Consider the following 11,098-nt stretch of genomic DNA (forward strand, 5'->3'; position numbering starts at 1 on the left):
ATAACAAACACATCTTACATTTATAACCCTATTTATTATTTCTGAAATTGGATTGAAACATTGCTATATGCTAGGCATGTGCAGTTTGAAGATATTCTGTCAGAAAACATTCTAAACTTGGTTATCATTCTAGTCCTATGACTCTTTTAAATATACAGCCATTGATTTTGTCATGGTTTATTAAATTTTGGTGGCTTATGTTCTCCAAAATTCATTTAACATTAAGGATTCATATGTATGTATGCATATATATGTATATATATACATATGTATGTATAAAAATACACGCACATATGCCTGTAGAATATGAGTAATTTGAAGCTGAGAATGAGTAATATGAATATTCTCTATATCAGTGCTGGGATTTTGAAAATGTTTTGTTATCAAATCAAACTTGTACTTTGAATTAGTTTTTGCATTATTGTGATCATTGTGGTGCTTTTGCAAACCATTCCTTGACAACTAGATGTATAATGCTACTCTATTTTTATGCTGCTAAATGAGATGGTGATTGGTTTTGTCTTCAGTCCTTCCTGCATGACAAAGCTATTTCAAGACTTCTAGATAAACAGATCTTTAAGCAAGGGTCACTAGATGATTATAATACTCGTAAGAATTACACACTTTTAAAAGCAATGCTTCCATAATAGATGTTTTAAGTATTGTTTGTTTTTTGGGGGGTGGTGGGGTTTGTTGGTTTGGTTTGTTTGTATCTTTCTAGTTGTAAAGCTGTTAGAGAGAACTAGGAGTGTTATTCTGCTTTAATTTCCCTACGTAGAGTCGACTTGAGGGTGGTAATTTATCTGCTGTCCAGGTACCTGGAGAATATTTTTCACCAGTTTAGATCTGTAAGTAGCGGATTTTGGTTTAGCTGTGGATGAGTAGTTACTGGATGGATTCCCCTTCTTCTGTGCCAAATGGAGTTAAATAATATTTTCTCATGACAGCTGATGAGACCTTTCTGATGAATCAGAAATCTCTCATGAGCTTTTCTGTTCTTTTTTTTCTGCTTTTTTTTTTTTTTTTTTTTTTTTGGAGTATGTTACCCTGTTTCAAGTATTAATTATAAGCTATCCTTGCTTTAGGGGGTCAGTGGAATAATTTATAGGATGGATTGTAGTATTTCCTGTTCAACTGAAAGATTCTACTGAGGCTATGTCAATATTAAATCCTGTTTACATGTCCTTTATGAAGGACAAGTCTTTCTATGCCTTTCTCCTTTATAAATGCAGATTTAAATAAATTTTGTTTCATAATGCTTTGTAATTTGAAAAGTGTAAAGCCTGAGGCAGTAATGGTCAGTTAAATGTTTTCATTGCTGATACAGCCTCTTGTGCTCTTAAAAGTTTATTTTACCAAAAGTAATTGCCTTCATGTAATCAGATGCTCGGTGGTTTTCTTTCATGAATTTGACAGGTGATGATGGGGCTGAGACATCATGGATGCCAGAATTTAAAGTTAACTGCTATTTGGCTAATGGCTTTATAGAAGCTATGGTTCCTTCCTTTCCTGTATTACATAGTGTAATTGACCTTTATTGAAATGGCAAATAATTATAACCTGCTCTCTGTCCTCTGAGAGGTCTGAATACAGAAAGAAGCACCTTTTCATTTCGTAATAAAAAATGTGACAGTCTGTGTTTGTGAAAACAGTTAAGACTCAAAAAAAATAGAGCTGTAGCTATCATCAAAAGCAATCCAGGAAGCATTTAAGGATATAAAAATAAAGCTGTTGTGAATATGACGGTAGGTAAGTCTTGAAGCAATAAAAATGAAAGATACTAAAAGGAAATATTACAGCAAAGAAAGTACAACCACACTAAAGAATTACTAGCAAATATACTTAAATTAAGCTTCAAATAGAAGTGTCTTTCTGTGACTTAAAAAAAAGGGAAAAGCAGCAAGTTACAATCTGGTAGTTTTAATGGAGCTCTCTGAGAATAAATTAAAAATAGTTACTACCTGTGTTGTACTATTGGACAGACTATTGCACTGAAGAGTGTACTTTAGATTTGTCGTTATAAAGCAGGTTTGATTCATAAGCCAGAGGTATTTGGCATTGCTTAACTACTGAACAAATCACAATCTGACTCTTTGTGTTTCAGTATGATAAAGTTTTCTTTTTCTTCTCAGTATCTTTTCCAATTTTTGTCTTGGCCTGTTAACAGTGCAAACTGGGGTTTCTTCTAGCTTTATAAAATCCATTGGGATGCTCTCACTGGCCTCAGCGTGTGCAGGATCTCACCACTACTGTAGTGCTTCAAACAGAGGTACGCTGCGCACAGAAGTGGAAGGACTGCTGGAACTCCAAATGCTCTGTGGTGACAGGACTGCAGAGAGTCCAGGCAGAGGGAGAACAGCGATGTTCCACAAGCACTTGCTGGCAGGGTTTTCACATCAAAAGCTGGTAGTGTGACTCACTATTTCTTCCAACTTCCTCTCTCCAGCTGAGAAGGCATTTCAGGACACCACATGTACAATTACCATTCTTAAAGGAGCTAAGTTTCTAACTTTCTAAAGCAGTATGATTCTTATCAACCACAGACTTCCACACATTCACAAAATATTTTCTCTCTGAAAGTTTGTCAGATCAGCAAACCCCTTGTACTATAGTGGACTCCCTAGAGAATTTTCCTAGGAAGGAGGGAGGGCAGAATGGCTCAGGTTTGCTAAGTGGACATAATTCTAGATATAAATATAAATATATTTTTCATAGACAAAGTCTTTATATCTCACATCACACACATTATCTGGATCTGATATGGGAAGGATATTTATCTATTTAGTAGAGAAACTATTTACTATTTGTGATTCAGTAGCAAACAAAACTTAAATGTAGTGTTAGGATTTATTTGGACTCTGGTGTGTACACTGAATAGAAGTTAGGGAGAAAGACAAAAAAGTGGCAGACTAAACAAGTGTATTATGAGTGTAAAACATGAGCTTGAACACTTTCCCATAGCAGGAAGGAGGGAGAAATCAGAAAGCAAACATAATGCACAGAAGGTTTATATTTTTATAGTAGCTCTGTTACATGGAGATCTAATTTTAAAAAGCAATTCTTGAGTTTCAGCCTAGAAGCTGTGCTGCAATGTTTGTTGTTTGGATTTTTCTTTTTTAGAATTGGCATAAATTTTACAAAGTAAAGGATTTGAATTCAGGCCAGTGAAGGAAATAAGTAGAAGCTTTCCAGTTTCTGTCATTCAGTGCTAGGAAGCTATTAGAGACAATGAGATTCAGGCACATGCTTCATACAAATTAAACATTTTACTCTAAAGTCTTCATAGAGAGAACTTAGTTTATTAGATGATTATTTCACTTTCTGCTTGTTTTTCTGTTCCCTCCTAGCTAAATTTTGATTCTAGACACCTCATAAGACAGTACCATATGGAAAAAAACATAGTTGCTGTATATAATTCAAAAATATGATGCAGCAGGCATTCAAGAAAACTTCGGGAAGGTCTGAATTTTCCCATGTGGTTTCCTAAAGGAGACAAGGAGACAAATAACCACTAAACACTGGAAATCCCCAATAAAATTCATGGACTGACTGAATTCATACAAGTACTGAAGTAATGGGCTGCAGACAAAAGTAAAGTTTGAAAGTAAGTGAAAATTACTATTAGACACTGCAGGAATAAATTACAGACGCCGTTCTGTAAAATCTGCTTCAGGTGGGATCATACAAATCAGCTTCCAATGGGAACCTTTAGTCTGCCACAAGCAGTACGCTTGGCAGACTCATCTGTAGCAAGTAGAAGGCTCTGTACTGAAATAATTCTACACAGCCTACTCCAGTTACCTCCTGTTTTCATTTGACTCTTCAGTGGTGTCCTTTGTCTTGATGGCAGCAGAAGAACTGACAGTGACGATACTGCTGTCTTGCCAAGACTGACTGACAGATTTTGTGGTGGTATGCATCTCTCATGACTTTTGTTTCTAGAGGTGGGGGCTGTCTTACCTTTTTTTGTGTCCATATACTGTTTGCACAGTGGCTTCTGATTGATGACAGGGCCTCCTTGGTGCTGTAGTAACATAAGCAGTAATTATTATACTTTGGCCATATTGTGCTGTTTCTCTATCATTATATTTTGTCACTGTCATGAACAAGTGACATAAATATGTCACAGAGTGACAGAGGATTCCCTTTGCTTTTGTTTTTGGTTCAAATATTTTTTGGGAAAAACAGGGTTAGAAGGTGTCTTCATGCTTGGTTCACTGCATTTTGTGGCTCCTCTTGAAAAGGACACAGATGTCAAATACCTTATTTATGTAACCAAAGTGTTTAGCAGTTATTCTAATTCTTGTAGTGCTGCATGAGAACTCCTGTGCAAAAGCAGTATCCTGCCTGTTGTACAGAGTATGTTCAAAGACAGGGCAGTCCTGACCCTCTTGGAACACTGATTAGCTCATCAAAGGAGGCATGGCTGGGCTCACATGGCATTTGAGGAAGTGACAGATGTCTAATTTTGGCCACTTTTCACATCAACTCATTTGGAAAGATAATTTTGAGGGCAAAACACAAGTATTTTCAAGACAAAACTGATTGCTTGGATAACATTTACATGATTAAGATAGACCCTACAGGGCAAAAAAATTACTTAATTACAGGGACTTATATTTAAAACCCTTTCCCTTATGTGAGCCCTAGCTTTTTCCTTTCATCCTACCTTTATACATAATAGTAAAGAAAGTGTTTCTATTGAACTTCAGGAAGTAAGTTTCAGGCTTTTTTCTATCATATTGCAAGAGATATGGTAGCTGAGAAGAGGCAAATACAAACATCTTCCTACACTGTTTGACTGAAGAAGTCGCTTGACTAAGCACTAACATAAAAAAAAAAAAAAAAAAAAAAAAAAAAAAAACAAAACCCAAAAAAAAACCTGGAAAAGAGATTATAAAATGTGAGCATATTTAAACAATGTTCAGGTCACATAAATTAACTTCTGCTCATTTGCTCCTTCTCTTTCCATCTTTTCTCTGCTTTATTTTTTCACAGAAAGGATTGTCTGTCTTTTGAATCAAGTCATTTTAAATCCTGGCTCAGTGCTCTGCTATGTGAAGCACAAAGTCTTTTCCATCTATTCTCTTTACATTAAAATCCTTGGCATTGGCCTACTACAGAATAATAGATGTCTTAAAATAACATGAGTTTTCACAGAAGGATTATTACCGTCCCAGGACTACGTAGCTAGCTGTCTTCCAGAGAAGAGATAAATCCCTAAAATTAAATTTTGAAGGAGGTAAGATATAAGACAATACCGTAACACAGTGGTTTACAGCATTTTAAATTAGTGGCATGCTGTATGCTGACACCAAACATTTGTAACAGTGCTAGTCCGCTGCAGTGTAAGACAAATTCATGTATTTGTGAGACTCCATTCATTTATTTAACAGCATATATTAAATCTGTTCCCATCCAATGACTGGGCAATGGGATGAAAAAGAAAAGATTGTTTCTTCTAATATGACAGTATTATGGCTAATTTTTAAACTATACAAGAAGATTATTGTATAGCCCATTTTGTGCAGAAACCTGATTATCAAAGAACAGCTTATAGTGTGCTGGTCCTTCCAGAGACTTCATAAAGCATCACGAAGCCTGCCTGGAGAGGTGGGACAAGTGTGAAGTTACCCAGTTATCATGGGATAATTTACATTTTCAGTCTTTGAGAAATCAGATGTAATTTAATCCAGGTTTTATAAAAAAAGGGTAAGCGTGAATGGTGAAATGCAAATATATAATTGGTGGCATATCAAATCATTGCTGGTAGGCTCTGTTGGACTTGTCCCAGTGTGGGAAAAGCTTGTGGATGCAGCAGTCTTAAAACAGAATGTTGGAGGGAGGAAGGGGAGCTAGACCCTAGAGGTGTGAAGCACCACCAATATTCTTAATTGAGGTTCAGCTACAAAAGCAGTGGGAATCAATCATTTTTTCCTCCTAATTCCTCCCTTCAGCCCTGTCTTCCCAGTCTGTTGTGTTAAGTGGTTTACAGGCCACTGTAATAGGAAAAGAGTATGAGAGGGAGTGAGCTGGATCAGTATTCAGACTGCAGATGCTGCAACTGCACTGAAGACCCGTGCTACTATACTTGAAGAAGAAGTTACTCATTGTGAAACTGGATGGGAGACCCTATTTCTTTTCTTCCACATGCAAAATACAGATGACATGGCACAGGAAGCTTGCTATTTTAAACTAAGAACTGATACTTTTATCTGCTTTCTGCAAATAGCCAATCTTGTATTGCCTAAGAATACTAACTGTAAAGACAGACAGAATTCTTCTTGCTGAAACAAACGCAAGCTTTTAGAATTGATTTAATCACCTCTGTCTGCTCTGAAGTCCACTGCAACTACTGACTAAGAAGTCGATGCAGAAAGATGCAAGGAAACTTGAAACTAGTCTTTCACTTTGGTAGCATCTGCTGTTATTAAACATCAGCTGAACTAGGAAATCAATGTAAGCATTTCAAATGCAAGTCTTCTTTAAGAGATAGGAATACTCTTTCCTCTAATACACACATAGTGCAATCTGTAACAGTAAGTAACAGTGGATTTCTTAGAGCAGAATTAGCTCTGCAAGATTCTCCACATCTGTTGCATGCAATGTGTATTGTTAATTGCCGGTAGTCTGTTCCCACCTTCTTTTATTAGCCTTAGATGGACATTCTATTGTGGGTTTTTTTTTTTCCTTGGAAGACTGTGAAACCTGTAGAGGGCTTCTAGCAGAGCTTATATCTTGCCACTAAGGCAGGATGCAACAAGAAAAACATCCTGAAACTTTAGCAGGGCATCAAAAGAGGAGCCTGCTGGAACAGAGGAAGTAACTTTGTTGAAAATTTGCAAATACTCCCAGCTGATGGCTAGTGCTTCCAAAACTAGAGCCAAAAACCCCCTGCATTGTGCTTGTTGTGCTATAATTAGATGTAAGCTGGGAACTTGCTTGGAACTCCTTCATAACATCAGTATTTTAACATTATAAACTGCATTTCATTGGACTGTATTTTTGAACTGTTGAGATAAGAATGTTTTAGGAGTAATTATTGCTTATGATGAGATTTAGTAACTTGAGCAACAGCTTCTAACCATTTCCTATAATGTGGGATGTGGCCAAGGTAGAATTATAAAACAACAGTTCCATGCCTCAGGATGTCACTCAGCGCTAGATAAAGTATCGTGGGACTGTACAAGTTTATGAAGAATATCACTGAGACCCAAGAGAAACAAGTTGTTAGTGTGAAAAGATGAAGAAAACTAGATACAACCAGGCAACGAGATAAACTGTTGTGTTAATTTTTTTAGTTAACTTTTCTTCTCTCTAGAACAAGGATAAATAAAAAGTTGTTTATATATTTTCCTTGTAGTATACCTACCTGTTTTAGAAAAAAGAAAAGCGCACGAGGCAAACTGTTAAACTGCTGTTTTGCAAATGCAAAAATAATGTCTTCATTGAAATATTAAAGGAATTCAAAAACATGTCTGTTTATGTTATTCCAGGATCTTCACTTTTGGACTAACTCTACTATCAGTATTCTTGTCAATGAAACTCTGCCCTTGGTATTCCTGCAAATTACTAATGGTTATTAAGAATTCATTACATTTTCTCTTTTGAGAACCATCTTGATTCAGACTAACAACTTGGATTTTTTTTCTCCTGTATGAAGTGTTACTGTTCCTTGAAGTATTGAGCATATTTCAATTCCGAAAAGACTCCATTCATGAACAGTAGCCTTCTGCATGCCCTTTTGCTTGGATTTAAATTTTTGTGAGCCTCCGCAGGGCTCCAAAGTCTCAGTCTTGAACATATATGGTTAACTAAAAATGCAGAAGCAGTCCTATTTACTTCAACATAAAAAAAGAAAAAAGGTTTAAGTGTTTGTTGGAATATTGTAGGAATCAAGATTTTACTCTGACAACAGTCTACTGTGAAATATTAACTATTACACAGAATATACGCAGATTGACTACAATGTTCAGGGCAGCAGACAAAGTAATTGTGGAATATGAATAAATTAATAATTCAATTGATAATTGTTAGTGATTATTCAATACTCAATTAAATAACTGTTCAGCATATCAATGGACCAGTATTTTATATCTAGGCCTTGAAGATTTTACCTTCAGTTTGATACCAAAACTAATTTTTATTTAAATTAATTGATATTTTAAAAAATACCTTAGTTCATTATATGTGTGTGTGGTATTTAAGTATATTTGTTAGAAGTGTGGGAAGAAAGTGGCAAGATTCAAATGCTCTCTTCTAAACTGGACACTACAAGGCAATTCAAGCTGGAAAAAAAATTAGTATCTTTAACAAAAAGCAAGTGCAGATTTCTTATGTTACAAAATATTTTGGTAAGGGCAAAATTAAATGAATATTTATTTAATGTTTTAGGGAGAAGGAGAAAAGAATAAGGCTGTGGATTTGCTAATAGTTAACCCTGTCAGAATCTAGGCTCCTAACATCGGACTTTGTCATGTCCTGGAGGAAATGTTAGGTCCTCCTCTTTCTGGAATGGAGTAAGGAGAAAGACAAGAAAAGCAGATGGCAGTGTGTTACTAGGAGCAAGAGGCAAGCAAGAAGGAATCATGATGATATGTTTGAGAGTGAGGTTCTGCCTTTGAAGATTTCTCCACAACTCTTTCCAGTACTATCTGAGAAGCTGCAAGAAATAAAAGGTGGCAGTGATATCTCTTCTTTTCTTGCTGACAAGAGCTGTGGTAGGAGTGACATATGGTACATTAAGACAAAAACAGTGTCCAAGTTGCTTTCATTTTCAGTTGCTGTAGTTTTGGTCCTGGCTGGTAGCCAAACACCACAACAACCACTCATTCACCTTGCCCCCTCCCAGGGATGAGGGAGAGAATTAAAGGGGTAAAAGGAAAAGAGACTCATGGGTTGAGATGAGAACAAATTAGTAACTAAACTACAATAAAATTGAAAATAATAATAATTATGGTAATAATAGTAATATACACAAATGTACAAACGAGTGATACACAGTGGTACCGCTCACCACCCAATGACCAAGGCTCAGCTTATTCACAGCTAATGATCCCCAGTCAAGGAAAGTCCTGAAGCTGCAATCCCAGGACAGACATAAGAGCCTGAGCATCTGGGAGACCGAGACGATGCTGGGAGAGGGGTGACCCAGAGGAAGACAACGCAGAGCAAGAGAGTACTTCTGGACAGATCCTCATCTGTGTGTTGGACATGATATGCATGTTATGGAATATACCGTTGGCCAAATTGGATCTCAGTCCTAAACATAAGATCAAATCCTAGGCTAGTAATTGGGGCTGTGGTCCTTTCCAGCTTCTCCTGCACCTGCACACACTGGCACAGCAGGGAAGCTGAAAAGTCCTTGGCTGTCCTGGGAACAACTGTAAGCATCAGTATGTTATCAGCTGCCTTCTCAGTACAAAACCAAAACAGCCTCACACTAGCTGCTGTGAAGAAGGTTAACTCTGTCTCAGCTGAAAACAGGACATCAGTGTACTTTAGAAACCTTTTCAGCTTAAAACCATCACTGTGACAGGCTTATCTCAATCTGTGTTAACTGCAGAGCAGCTATTTTAAACCTTTCCAACACGTCTCCTCTATAGCTGTCCGTTATTACGTGAATTCTGTTATTTCCTCTAGTATGATGATAATGCATGACACGTGGGAATTTTTAATAAATATGTAATAAGTTTAGTGATAAGTCAATACAGACCTGGTAACGTACCTAGATATTACCATCAGTGGAGAAATGTGGTTGTTGTTTTAGAAGCAGACCAGCAGATGGTGCTCAAAAATTAATCACAACATAACTGAGTTGTGATGGTGCGTTTTCAATTCATTTATTTTTCTTTTTTGTTCTTTGTAGAATGGTTATTACACACATTTCTTATTTAAATGGAAGTGTTAAGGATAGAAGAATAGAATACCCAACAATTCTTGGAAATAAATCTCTGAATCCTTACTAGTTTTCTTCTAGGAATAGTTGTTTGGCTTAATTTTAGTATTTATCTTATTATATTATTTAATTTCAGTCCAAATGTTAACAGTTTTATCTTAAAACTTTAGCTTTCCTCCTGATCAGGCTGAGATAGTTTGCCTTGTAGATTTAAGAATAATAATGATGATATTTAGAGGGGTGATGGAAGCTGCAGATAGAAGTTATTAAATTAAAAAAAAAAAAAAAAGAAGTCTCTGCTTGAGCGGAAGTTAAGCTGCAGAGATACACCAGTAATCTTAATAGTCTTGGGAATTTTATGCACAATATATTAACCATAAAACCTCCTGCAAATCAGGAAAATCAATGTTAATTTCATATTCACAAAGCAAGCATTGGCCTGTGTTAAAATGTGGTAAACTTAACAAGGTCTGCCATCCTGTTAAGTCTCAGTCTATGCTGTGACAACCTGTTGACATTGACATGCTGTGTTCTAGATGCTGCAAATGATATGTCCAGGTACTTTGAAAGCTGGCAGCTTTACAGTCCCTGCTTTCTTGGATATTTCACTTGCAGGCACCTTGATAAGTACGCCCTTCAGTATATGCAACAGAGTGTGATGAGGAGCCTAGCTTGGGAGCGTTGGTAAACCCCACCCAAGGTGTATAGTCTGTTTTTAATTATATGTATTGGCAAGTTAATGAAGGTGTTTTGTTTGATTAGTAAAAGCTTAACACTGGCAGTAACTGCCTTGAGGTAGCTGTACTGAAAAGAGAGATTTGACAAAGAATAAAAAATGTGACAAATGGTATACTAGTGGTGCCATTTTGTGAAGGAAGGAGGAATTAGACTGGTCTTTGGCAGGACAAGGATGTATATGGTGCTAGCTTGTTATTAGTGGAGACAGCTACAGAACTCACAATTAATGTAAGAATTATATGGCAAGTAACAAATTTTGGGTTATGTAAATTCCAGGAAAATGCAAGTATGCACTACAGTAGAATCTACTTAAATGTAAATTAAGTTTCAATTCAAAACTGTGTAAGCATACAATGTGATCTTCATGGACCTTAAATATGACTTAAGATTTTTGATAGACTGAGAATGAATCAGACTACCCAGCAAGTCCGAAGCCGTACATATGGAGACTGACTGACTTTC

This window comes from Pterocles gutturalis, unplaced genomic scaffold (genome assembly GCF_000699245.1).
Source record: "Pterocles gutturalis isolate BGI_N339 unplaced genomic scaffold, ASM69924v1 scaffold18304, whole genome shotgun sequence".
NCBI classification, from domain to species: Eukaryota; Metazoa; Chordata; class Aves; order Pterocliformes; family Pteroclidae; genus Pterocles; species Pterocles gutturalis.